Raw genomic sequence first — 14,419 nt, 5'->3', positions numbered from 1 at the left:
TCAGCAAATCTTGGAGAACAAAAATACAATAAAAAACTGGAACTGGCTTGCTGGAGTCCTGGGAGGGCAAGCCAGCTAACGCCATCAGGGACCTAGTAGTCCCCATATGCACGTCCTCTCATGGAACACCCGAGGATTCATGCATTTATTCAATAAATTAAATAAAAGTCCCTTGAATCAGTCAGTGATCTGCCTGCAGGAAACGTGGCTCACCCTGTGTCCATTGTCGGATGAATATGAAATAGTCATGAACCCAGCCATATCGAGAAAAAAAGGGCGACCGTCTGCTGGGCTAATAACAATGGTGGCAAAAAACACGGGATGGAAAGTGAAAAGTTCCCACAATCTAACTCCTTACATCCAACATACAATCATAGAAGCAATTTCATCGAATTCTGGGAAAGAAACCAAAACCCAGTTGAATATAATCAACTTGTATTGGCACCACAAAGAAGCAGGTACGAACAAATTTATGAATATAGTGCTGGATCTAATCGATGACATTAACAGCGAGCAACAAGCACCTAACATAATTTGTTGTGGTGACTTCAACCTATCGTGCATAAGGGATGTGCATGACACCGTAGCTTCAACCTCAATCCAAAAACTGGCAGCAAAATGGTGTTTAGCTTTATTAGAAAGAAACATCACAATGGTGAATGGGAACATTAATGGTGACACACCAGCCCAAAAAACATGGAAACATGGGAAGTCATCGTCCACCATAGACTACTTTTTTATTTCTGATAATCTAAATCAAAGAGCAGTGGCACTAACTGTCTTAGAAGACCTTAATAGCGACCACAGCAAATTAACGCTGACTTTTCTTTCTCCATTTGTAGTGAAACCTAACTTCTGGAAGAGCCAGGTTGAAGTAGAATCTAATAGAATTCGCTTAAAAATAAAGCCATCTGAGGTGGAGCGGATCACAGATTCATATCATAACTACATAATAAATTCAAGGGCTTCTAGCCTTGAATACACTGCAGTTTTAAAACAGTTTATGACAATTCAAAATGGCTCAAAAAACCGGCCATTGCTCCAAAACACTGTTATAACCATGAAATTGCAGAAAGAAAGAGGCAATTGAGGAAAGAACTAAGACAGCATGCACAACTAGATCTGGATCAGCGTCACCTTGCAAAAAAAGCCTCAAAACAGCAATATAAAAATTGGCTAATTTCGCATAAATCAATACAATTTCAAAAGGACAGTGAAGCCATGTTAATGGCTCTCAGCAATAAGAACTCAGCTGATTTTTGGAAGTTAATTAATAACAAGAACTGTCAACAAAGCGCAACTCAGACAAACATGGTTACACAAGCAGATTGGCTTGTTCATTTCAACTCGGTCTACGGAATAAACAGCTCTACAATTGAGCCTGAACTTCCGAAGCTATCTAAGTGGGATTTAAAGTTCAACAACGAGAGTATAACACAGGCTATATTACGAGCATCTTCTTCAAGAGCACCGGGTCCGGATGGTCTTTCCAACCACCTAATAAAACAAAATCCAGAGGGATGGTCTAAGTTCCTCATGCTTCTCTTCACAAAAATTGCGGAAGAAGCTTCTATACCATCTAGCTGGAAATCTTCAATCATAATCCCCATTTTTAAGAACGGGAATAGAGCAGACCCCAAAAACTACAGGCCTATAGCCCTACTAGATGTCCTCGGAAAAATCTTTGCTACCCAGCTACAAAATCAACTGAATAAATGGATTGAATCCACAAAACACATGGATCTCCGACAAACTGGCTTTGCCCGAGGCGTTGGCTGTGGCCTAAACCTGCTAATGCTTAATATCTTAAAAATGGACGCTATAAGAGCAAATAAGAAAATCTATCTTGCATTTGTGGATCTATCCCAGGCATTCGACAGTATTGACCGGGAATTATTGTGGAAGAAAATGGCGAACTGGAATTGCCCTCTCAGTTTACTCCTGGCTATTAAAGCTCTTCACACTGATACAGTGATAAGAGTGAGATTAAATCAACAAGGCCTTCTTTCTGAGCCAATAAAAACCTACAGAGGAGTTAAACAAGGTTGCCCACTGGCAGCCCAATATTCAACCTGTTCCTCTCGGATTTAGGGATCGCATTTGACAACAACAACGCCTTCGCTCCAAAAATAAATGGAAACGAGGTAAATTGGCTTCTGTATGCGGACGACCTAGTCCTACTGGACCTAACCCCAATAGGCCTGCAACGAAAACTGTCTATACTCGATCAATATGTCAAGCAAAATGGACTAACTGTGAACCCCAAAAAATCAGTAATACTAACTCTGCAAGATCTTCAAAAACACAAAAACAGAGAGGGGTTGAAGAAGTTTAAATGGAAAATTGGGAATGAGTCATTAACAAGCGTTGATCAGACCATGTATCTCGGTATGTGCATGAGTTCTAGTATCAACGACTCTCCATGGGTAGCAAAAATAAAGGACAAATGCAAACAACTAACTGCACAAGCCAGCTTATTAAATAAGAAATTTGGAAAACACTTGTTAAAACCTTTTTGTTTTACAAAGGTAGCGGGCGCCCCTCTCTCGCAAGAACAGACATGATAACCTGTTCAGTGGTTATTAACCACTTGAGAGTTCGCAGCCACTGCTTTTACTCACTGTGCCTTTCACAGATGGGAAATATCCATTTGCATATCAGTCTTTGTCCTGCCCAGGGGCAGTCCAGCACCGAAATACAATGGCAATTCCAACCTGAACGAGAGTACCACCAGCAACCCCATACACGTGTTTCACCCTTGTTGGGGATCATCAGTGAGGTGAAGCTGATGCCTCTCTAAGCACAGTGAGAGGGAGACCACGTCTGGTTGCCCCCAGGAGACCTAGGGTTACCAATCCCAGGTTCCTTAACAAATAGTTTTACAAAGGTAGCGGGCGCCCCTCTCTCGCAAGAACAGACATGATAACCTGTTCAGTGGTTATTAACCACTTGAGAGTTCGCAGCCACTGCTTTTACTCACTGTGCCTTTCACAGATGGGAAATATCCATTTGCATATCAGTCTTTGTCCTGCCCAGGGGCAGTCCAGCACCAAAATACAATGGCAATTCCAACCTGAACGAGAGTACCACCAGCAACCCCATACACGTGTTTCACCCTTGTTGGGGATCATCAGTGAGGTGAAGCTGATGCCTCTCTAAGCACAGTGAGAGGGAGACCACGTCTGGTTGCCCCAGGAGACCTAGGGTTACCAATCCCAGGTTCCTTAACAAATAGTTTTACAAAGGTAGCGGTAGCTGTTATGGATTTCATCGCTCGAACACCATTTTTGGACCAAAGTTCTGCGCCTTCCAACAGGCATTCCAACAGCCTGTATAAGATACGAGCTAAGCCTGTTGTCAATTAACGCAATGGTAACATGGTCTACCTTGTCTGAATTCAGGAAAATAACCATTGTTCCAACTGCGCCTCAATACCAGATTCTGTCTAACGCAGATTTAGGTCCGACAAACAGCATTTTGCCCCAATGGTTAAAACGCTGTGATACCATCTTAAACGATCTAAATACCAACAGAGAGTTACTTCATGCGAATTCTGGCAAAGTAAAATCATTATTATGGCAACAAGATTGGATCGATACAGTCGACATTCGAGGAGCTCACAGAATTATGAGAACTTGCCCAGCTGAACCAAGAAAACTGAATGCTACTCAATCCTACTTGCTAAAATTTCCAGACACGACACGTAGACTCCTGTACATGAAATTTCGTCTAAATCAATTTCCAACAAGGGAAACGTTAGCAATTCGACGAATCAATGGACAACAAATGTTGTCCTGTCGCTTATGCGGGAAAGAAATCGAAACATTAAAACATCTCACATTGTTCTGTACTCAATTGCGACAAGAGCGATCTACTCACCTGAGAAGACATATTATGACAAGACCAACATTGTCTATTGAAGATTGGTGGGCTTTGATGTATCAAGACTCAGAACGCAGCCTAACGCTTGATCTGACTTTTTTTTTGGAAAAGATGAATGAAAAGCTAGAAAAATACGATAATGACAGTAAAGCCGTTCTAATTTCAGCCTGAATCACTATCGGCAATCGAAGAATTACCTTGGGTTGCAAAGACTCGATTCATGTCTTATTCATCTCAATCCTCTAGTCTTAATGATTACTTACGCTCTATTTTAAGATTGGAGCTCCCTTTGTGGACCTTCTATTAAGAATTTTCTTAATGTTTTTTCTGTTTTTTTCCTTTTCTTTTTCTTCTCTTTTCCTTTCCCCTATCTTTTTAAAGGTTTGTAAAAAAAAAAAAAAAAACAGCCTGTCAGGCGTGCTCCATGAACCACCCTTCCACAATTCTCACCCTCCTCAGGCACACCCAATGATTCTGCGCATGCGCCATCCGACAACCTACAAACTAAAGTTTTTGAACTCTGTGTCCACAACACTTCGTGCTTTCCAAGTCCCATGCACAAAACTGACAGGTGACGTCACCAATTCTCTGAACAAGGTAGTGCTAAAGATCACTTGCACAAACCTTTATAAAGAAGACCCCACATGAACCCACAGCTGTTATCCTGCCTTCTAACAGGGGATACCAGGGTATACCAATATTCTTTGTGTTCGATCTGTACCTACAGCGCCGCCTTGTAGATAAAATGTCACTGCAAGACTTAACCAGACAAATCACTTTTCACATCCTAGGCCAGCTCCCTTTGCTAAACCTTAAACGGGAATACCATCAACTATGACATGAACTAAAATACCCAACCAACAGAAAATCCAATATTCACACAACTTCTGTCATCTGAGCCCTCAAGTTAATAGTCTAGGTTCTTTACCAGAACCGTTTCCCTCAAGACTGAACGTGTCCTAACCACAGAAATGACATCTACCTCCGCTCCTTTCCCTACTAAGCTTGACAGTACTCGGCACGTCGTAGATGATACTGGACAATACTCCAACGGTACGCAAGAATACTCAGTATTTCCCTTGCACCCCCTGTTACTCTCCCTCTCCCCTTAGTTGCCATATGGCTGGGTCAATACTTTGCACTCCGTGATCTGCTGACGCTGTTCGGCTGTGGGGTCTCCCAAAGCTGCCACGCTGCCTTTCCGGTCTGCTGGACACCTCATGAAACACGGGCAGGATATTTCCAAGCTGTCTCCTGACAGCTTTTGCATGGGTGTATTTCCCTTGTCTTGTCGAAAACCTGCGAGGTGTCCTGCAGCCACCCAGGCACTATGGCAAGAGAGGCGGCTTTGTGCCGAACGGGCGTAGCCTTAAATGTCCTCTGATACTAACTTGTTGGTGAGAAAACCCGGGATGCCAGAGGTCTGGGCTAAGAGCTTACCTATCCGACTGCCAAGGGCCCAACAACCCTTTCCCCAGAATAAATGGAAGACTCAGCCAACAGCAAGTTAGAACTGTTGTTTATTACAAAAAACACAACAGGGACCAAACAGGATAATCACGATTCTCCAGTAATAATCAATTTCACAAGGGGCGCTTCACAGTTTTGACACCAAATGGCATCATCACCTGGGTCCTCTCCCAAAAACATATCCCCTTTTCTAGTTGGGTGCTCAGAGTAGTATAACCTGTAGATCACCTATAGGTGTCTTAGTTGATTGGTCTTCTCATGTCAGGTGGCTAGTCTACTGCTTTCCCATGAAACTATTACATTGTTGCAGGATCACAGACTTACCATTGGCCCTTGCACTCTGCTGTCCACCGCTGGATTTCTGTCTCCTAATTGGTTGGAACTGGTCTCCCCAGGCCTAGGACCCGATTCGGTTCTCAGACCTCTGTGCACCTCTCCAAGGTGATGTGAAGTGACTATGGGCCTCATTACGACCCTGGCGGTAGCTGCCGCCGGTAATGATATTTTACCGGAGCCCAGAAAAGGGCAATAACCGGGTCATGCCGACCTTGGCGGATCCGGTAATTGCCCTTTTCTGGGCTCCGGTAAAAATGAATCCACATTCCCATTTGAGCCCCATAGGGCTCAATGGGAATGGGGATGATGCTAACAATGGGCCTGTTAATGACGGGCCCGTTGTTAGCATCCTGGTCTGCTAGCGGGTCCCGCTAAGGATGCCTGGTCTGGCCAGGCGTCCTGAGCGGGACCCTCAGCAGACCTCGTAATGAGGCGGCCCGGAATAAATGGTGTTGGTCCCTTACAGGCACCGTTCATTCTGTGGCCACCAGGGTGCTAATGAAGCCCTATGTGTCCCAAATGTATCTGGAAGTATACCACCTTTGTCTATGAGAGTGTGCTCCGTGTTGCAACATTTGTTTCACTTCTTGTCTGGGTTGCTGAGAACCGCTCATCTTCCCACCACGGGTGAATACCCATGGTCTAGTTTGGCCGCATCACCTGGTTGTGGGCCATAAAATCAAGCTCTTTGGGTCTGAATTCATGAGGATTTATTCTGTTTTCCTGCAGCTGGCCTCTTGTCGTTTGAAACTTGGAATGTGCTTGTTTATCTCTGACCTTGGCTGTGAGCTTTGTTACCCCTTCACGCAGCCTGAGTCTACTTCCCTTGTCTGGTGTCCTGCAGATTAAGGCCTTCTGTGATTTCCCTTAAACTTGTAATATGATATTATTTGTGCTGTGGTTGATGGATTCTCTTTATCCGAATAAACTTTGATTGATGATCATTTCTACACGCTTATATTGTGCTATGTTTCCTATAGGTTAGACATACGTGGTCCTACCATGCTCCTCATATACTCCAGTAGTCCCATAGAGTTAATTGCTGTAAGCATCTGCAAGCTTTTCTCAGGATTTCTTGTTGCCTTGCATTTAGCGTTACTGTACTTGGCTAATGAAAAAAAATAACAAAAGCTTTGACAGTATGTATATGTATCTGTGCTCTATCTACAGAGCGACGTAAGCATGTTGTTTGTCTATGTGTGGGAGTGTTTGTGTAAGCTGTGCATGACTGCAAGTATTCTTCTTGGCTAACACAGCTTCTTCGTGGCTAACACAGCTACGTTGCGGTGTCACCAGTGATGTCAGCACCGTGGCTTCTTAGCATTTTAATTGATGCAGTCCATTACGGTGTCCCAATCCATGATCACCCTTGAGTCACTTGTGTCAGTGAGGAAATGCACTGGATACGGTTGGAATGGCTGTCTGAGAGAATACCTCTCTGCATACGTGTCAGTCATTGGTGCACTTGGGTTTGTCTAAATAGGGAGTGACTTTAATCGTTCTCGACTCTTTGGACCATCTCTTCAGTGCCGAATAAACACAGGCGACTAAGATCATCCACTTTCATGGCAGCAGAGTAAAAAGGACAACGGCTCACGAGCAATGGAGGGCATATACTCTTACATTGGTGCTAGAATACTGAAGTAATAGCCTATAATATGTGGGGGTGGACTGTATATTTTCTATTGGATTTTTACAGTTACTTCATCATCTTCATCTTTATAGATGTAATGTATACAATAAAAGAATGCAACATATACGATTGTAATAAATGCAGAGATGAAATGTGGAATCAACAGAATAATATTTAAAAAATCAAACAAATCAAAAAAAGCTCCCACAATGCAAATTACTAGATATTTGTAAACAAATTAATCAATGGGGGTCATAACGAGGTAGGAGGTAACCATGCCGCTAATAGCAGTATGGCTACCCCCTTACCGGGTACCGGGTCCAGGTTCTTTGAATGAGGAATTACCGGGTCATTCTGACCTTGGAGGGCTCAGTATTTCGCCATTCAGGGAACCCAGACCCTGTGCATCCCCATTTTCATTCGATCCCCCATAGGGCTCAATGGGAATGGGGATGAAAAATCAGGCGTCCTTAGCGGGTCCCGCGAGGAGAACTCGTAATAGGGCTGCAGGGGTTTAACGGCCCCGGCACCTTTACCGGCACGGTTAACCCCTTTCCGCCCACCTTGTAATGAGGCCCAATGTATAATTTTCTTTTGAAGATGCATGGTATCTTTCTGGTTCAAAGATGGCCGGTTTGTTTCCAGAGAGCTTCCTTAGATGGCAGTCATACACGATGGCTGCCTCCATGGTAAAGTTCACTCAAAATCAGAGTTCCGAGATGGGCCGGAATGGGTGGGATTAGCAATAGGGATTACCTTGGCTAGGGGCAGGGAATGGGTGGGATTACAACAGTGTATCCCTCCTCAAATGTCATCCCTATTGGAAAAGGCATTACATACCCACTTTCCAAGCCCATATTTGAAGCTCTTATGTTAATGACAATAGTTTCGGCTTTTAAGGTAGCGCTTTCATCATCACCTAATAACTCAAACTAAAAATTGCCTCTTTTACTAATTCATCTGGGAAACAAGACTGGGCTATTTCCAGCACATTTAGACTATAGGATTGGGAAACATTGGATGTTTCTGGGTTTTCCGGGGTTTGGGATTCTTTTGACTTTGCATCAATTTGTACAGCAAATATCCCCAATTACTTTTTGTCCATTATTATAAGTGAGGTGGTGCAGTAAAAAACAGTGGTAATGCAGTGGTAGCTCCATTACCACTGCATTACCACAGCATTACTGCATTTGCGTACTACCAAAAAACAGCCAAATTGGCTGAATTACCACCAGTGGTAATGTTGCCAAAATCCGTGGGCTCCATTAATGGGGACTAACACTGCCATACCACCACTTGTAATATAGCAGTAATTCCGCTGGAACATGTGGCAGTAACAGTAGTTCTGTTTGGCATTATTTCTGTGGATTTACTACCGAAATACTGCCAAACTTGTAATGAGGTCCTTTATGTTGAGGTGGGGAAATGGTGAAAGCATGGAGGTGTAGGGTCAGGTGACAATCTCTAGAAAGGGGTGGAGTAGCAGATTGGCCGTAAACAGGGCTCTCTGCAACATTAAAGCTTCCAAGGCTTGTCTCCTGCTGGTTTGGGACTGCCTTTCTGAATGGGCTCACTATGTCGTGACTGAACAAATTTATCAATGAGTGTGGAAGTTTCCCTTTCCTGGGAAAGAGCTTCTGGGCGAAGTTGGCAGTGGGGCATGTGGAAAGGAAATCATTTATAAACAAATATACTGATGGAGCTGGATTGCGCTCTCGTTAGCAAGAAAGCAAACACCTCTAGTCATAAAACACTTTCTTTCAGGGAGTGTGTAGAACTCTCAAATTGTCCTATATCCGGTGGATTGGCTCATTTAGCCCAGGTTTTTGCTTTGCATTTTTGCCCTTGTAGAGATTTATATACAATTGGCCCAGGGTGAAAATACAGAAGCAGGAAGGGATCGCTACCCACACCTGATGTGGAGCACCTTGTGAGCTCTAAAATTGCCTTGTAATTACATTAAGGAAAATTGGACCACCTTTTTTTCTAAAATAAATATGCTGCAAATTCACTTTGACCTAGAGAAAAGACTTACTTCATGCATAGTTCCTTAGGTGACCATTGCATTTTGGGATTTGGGGTGAAATACCATCACAGTAACTCCCACCACCGCAAACATTCTTTATAAAAAGTTAACAGTTACAGGAATACCACTATCCCAGTATTAATGATAGTGGTAATTCTGGAATACTACGAGAGGTAGTCCAGAAATACCACTTGCTAAAATTGTTTAAACAACAATTGTATCAATTTTAGCACTCAGATTCATGGAGGTAATGAATTGTGCGTAGTACTTGTTCATAACACTACCGTACATTTTTTACAATGCCCCAAAATGTTAAATGCTGATCCTTTTGAGCAGTACATGGAACACATGAGTAGAATTTGGGCATGCTCAATTTCTCACCCAGTTCCTATGTCCCAAAAGCAACAGTAATGTATACTTCATTGCTATATTACTATTCCCTTCTGTACAGTAAGAAAACTTCAAAACAATTCTTGGGACATTTTGCAATGTTGTCATATATATTGAGCAGTATAATCAACGTTTTACAGTGGCTATCATGATGTATACTGTGGGCAACAGCGTCATGAAGGAGCTGTACGTTGGGAATGCTAACATATTTTTGGGCACAGTATTACGACAGCTTTACATTGGGAGTTAATGCTGGCATATATTTTGGGTACAGCATTGTGAAAGTGTTTTACTTAATTTAATATTTATTGTGTTATAGTTTAAAAGAAATTAAACTTTACACAAACCTTTAAAATAACAAAGTAACAATTAATACACAATCCAAAAACAGAAGTCTAGATACAGATACAGCAAAGTTCATAACCTAAAAGAAAAAAAGCAAACATTTAAAATCTATCCACATATACTACATACTTTCAGCTGCTGATTGTCTATACAAAAAAAAAATTGAGGTAATAGCCTAGAGAGAGTTATACCCAATCTAACTTCAACTCTCAGCCAGATGGTATATAGTGTTGTCAACAGGCGCATACTGTTGGAATTCATACAATGGTGCCCGAAAAGATCGTCCTTGATATACATACTTTCATGAACAAAGCTGCCAAGGAGGGGAGTAAACGTGCTGGCCATTTCAGGGCATTTAGTCAAAAGGTGCTTTGCGGTCTCCAACTGATCTTGAGTTTTACATAGGCGGCATATTCGCAGCTCAGCAGCAATCTTATCTTTTCTCCCTGTAATCATCATAGTAGGGAGTTGCTCCAATCTGAGCAACAGAATAAACCGTCTGAGTCTGGCTGAAGGGCAGATGTTCAGATATCTCTGGGATTTCTTAAATTCATTCAGTCTATATTGCACAAATTGATAACTTCTCAAGCTCCTAAGATGTTCAAAAGTCTCTAACCAATCCCAGAGATCTATACGTTTGCTCAAAGCTCTATTTACTTCTTCTGAATAGCAACCATCCCTAGATTGCCAACCTATTTCATGAAACAGATTAGTCATCTGATGAATGGTTGACCAAACCGAGTGCTCCTTATCCATTTCCTGAAATACCATTGTTAACAATCCATTGTTAGCGTCCTGGGTCATTTTTAGATATAGCGAGGCCTCCTGCTTCTTCAGTACTAATGCCTTTAGAGAAGTCAAGCCAAGTTCTAATCTAATAATGGCCATGGGGACACAGGGAGGCAGGCCAAGGATACAACGCCAAAATCTACCTTCTATCACCTGTAACCACTTTAAGTCAGACACAAGGAGGGCTTCCAATCCATAAATTATGGCCGGGGAAAATGCTTGTACATATAGTTGGCGAGTACCCCACAGTGTAAATCCACCCTGTTTAACCGTGAACCTATAGAACAGGGCAGTCAGTTGTGCCGCTCTAATACTATGCGATTGCTTACAGGCCACATAGTCACCAAATACTTCAAAGTCAATGCCCAAATATCGATACTGGGGAACATAGGAAATATTCACTAAACCTACTGTAAGTTGCACATGGGATACCTTCTTTTTTGTGTATCTCATGACCTTTGTTTTTCCTAAGTTAATACTAATGCCATTCACCTCTGCATACTCCCACAAAGCAGCCGCCGATCTATGCATCCCACTGATGGTATAGTCAAATATCACCAGATCGTCTGCGTACGCTAATAGTGGACAGATGGCTTTACCAATTTTAGGGGGGCAGTTGCTAGCAGCAGTTATTGCTTCGGGAATATCGTAAACATACAAGTTGTAAATTAGAGGTGCTGTGACTCAACCTTGTTTTACACCTCTATTTTGGGGAACGTTATATGTTGTATGACCTTCCGGATCCAGCTTCAGTTTGACTGAGTTATTTTGGTGTAAGAGTCTTAGGTAGTATATTAAACCTTCCGGACATCCCATTAGTTGCAATTTTCTCCACAGACGGCTTCTAGGTATAGAATCAAAGGCTGCTGTGAAGTCTATATAGAGGGCATATAATGGGGCTGCCCCTCCTCTTAGCGCTCTAGTTCGTAATATGTCCATTACCATAATATTATGGGAGGTAGAATATCCCTGTCTGAACCCACTTTGTAATTTAGACAGTACCCCAGAACCCTCAGCCCACGATTGAAGCTCATTCAACAAAAGTGAGGCAAATATCTTACCTGTGGCTAGCATATTTTTGGGCACAGTATTACGACAGCCCTACATTGGGAGTTAAAGCTGGCATATATTTTGGGTACAACATTGTGAAAGTGTTTTACAGTAGCCATGCTGGCATATCTTGTGAGTACAGGCATAATATTGTAATTATATTTGGTTATTTATAAGGTGCTTAATACCCAAATGTTTCTAAGCACGGACCCGGGGATCGACCCTCTGATGCTCTGCGTCGTCTTGCTGCCAAGATGAGCACGTTTCCCCTTAGCTATCCTCCCAAGACCATAAAATGCTCATATATACCTTTGGTGACCTGTCATCTATTACATTTTTTCATGAGATAATCCACTGAACCGACTGTAAATGGTATGTCTTTTTACCCTAGTTTTCTCAAAAATTGTTCTGTAAAATACACCATTTCAACTCACTATGTAAAAACATCTACAAGCCATGTATATGTTACTTAGATGTCCCCGGCTATGAATCAGGATAAATATGAATGTCCCTCCACTGCAAATGTTCACCTGCCACCTAACCCTCCAGAAACCAAAGCTGCCTCTGTCACTGTGTGGGTAGGATACAACAGTGTCAACTGTGTACATCGAGGGCTGGGCTGCTGGTCAAATGAGCATCTTAAGCGTACTTGTTACTTTTCCCATCAATTCAGCTGTGGAAACCGACATTGCAGGATGCTTCTGGAAGACCTTAATGCATCCTTTCACATACTAAGCTTTCATTAAGGTAGTACATGTTACCTTTGCACATTGTGTCATGCTCAATTGAACAACCTGGAAGCATCATGCTAAACAGTGGGGCCACATGACACTGCCTTGCTGTGGGCTCTGTGAGGAGCCAGGAATGGCACACGGACACAGAGGACTCCTGGTTCTGGTTATAGATTTTCATTATATAATAAAGGGGCTGGAAAATGCCTCACTGTCCCTAATCTAGGAGATATTTCCCTTCCTCAACCAAAACTAAGGGTCTGTCCTTTGTCAAGATATCCAAAGTAATAATATGTCCTGTGTCCAAAATCCTATCCTAGCCCTCACACTCTAAGGTACACATGTTCAAATCCAACACAATGGTATACATCCAACATAAGTTCCAAGTATACAATGTTCACAGTTCCAGGGACTGACTCCCATCCCCATGTTTCTCTCCTTCACAAATGAACAGTTCAAAACACAGAATAGCCAGGTTCCTTATAGCCCAAGAGGATAACTCCCTCTCTTCCCTGGGTTTCTCGTCACATTCTCTTCTTACTGTATTACAATTTGGATGCAGATCCTAGACTCACAGGACACCTGGTATACTCCCCTGCCAAATTCTCTTTCACCTTCAATACAACTAATAAATTCCTAAGGGCATGGGTTTTCCTTAGGGTTTTCTTCTTATGATACTTCAATTTAGGTGCAGGTCCCAGACTTGCAGTATATCCTTTACATTTAATGCAACTTAAAATTCAAAGGGCATGGATCTTCCTTCAAATGTTTGTATGCAGTTTATTACACACGTTTGACTTTGCCTGGTATACTCTCCTGCCAGGACTTTCATGCAGTACAGTTCACACAATTGACTTTGCCTGGTAAACTCTCCTGGCAGGGCCTCCAAGCAGTTACTTCACACACTCGGCTTTGCCTGGTATACTCTCATGCAAGGACAGTTAATTGATAGGGTCCCATACCCTCTTATCAATGATATTTCATGGCGTGCAACCAGCAAACTCGCCTAACTTTGTTTGGGCTTCCAACCCTTTGCCAGTCTTGCTTCCCCAGGTTTCCAGCCCCCTTTTATCTGCCCACATACCTCCCTCTTTGATTTGTATCTTTGGGACAGTGGGGCCTCTCTCCGAGGATCCTGCAGCTCTCGGGTACCTCTGCTTGCTGCTTTCTGTGCAGTAAGCCACTGCGTCTTTTCCTGTGCATCTCACCTTCTTGCTGCATTTTGTCCAAGGCTCTGGTAGCTTTCAAATGCCTGTGCTGGGGTCTCTGTGTGGCTGGTTTATGCGCCTTGCCCAGGGAATCTCACCTCCTTTCCACTGTTCTCTGTTTCCGGAGCGGTACTGCGTGCCCTTTCAGGTTCCAAGGCTTGCTAGAACGAGACTCCCGACATGCGTCAGGGACAGTGAACCCATAAGAGCAGACAAGGGCTTCTGCGATGCCACAGGTACATCATTCTGCACCTAGCTGGAGAATTCCATGTTTCTCTTCCCGGCATGGTTTTAAGCCATGTCGGGTCAATTAGATTCTCCCTGTGACTAGACTGCTGGTGATGGTTCTCATTGGGAGTAATCATCACTAATCCTTGCCTATTCCTCATCACAGTTGTTGTCAAGCAATTCTTTATGTGATATTGAGGAATACTGGCAACAGACATGGCTAATTGTTGAGGGAGATTACAATATGCCATTAAGGCATTAGGAAGGGAGGAAACATCCCTAAAAGGGAAAAGGGGATATATGACTTCCTCCAACCATGAAGGTTGCCTCC

This window comes from Ambystoma mexicanum, chromosome 3q, assembly GCF_040938575.1.
Source record: "Ambystoma mexicanum isolate Mex_15411 chromosome 3q, UKY_AmexF1_1, whole genome shotgun sequence".
Classification (NCBI taxonomy): domain Eukaryota; kingdom Metazoa; phylum Chordata; class Amphibia; order Caudata; family Ambystomatidae; genus Ambystoma; species Ambystoma mexicanum.
Note: the sequence above shows the minus strand (reverse complement) of the source record.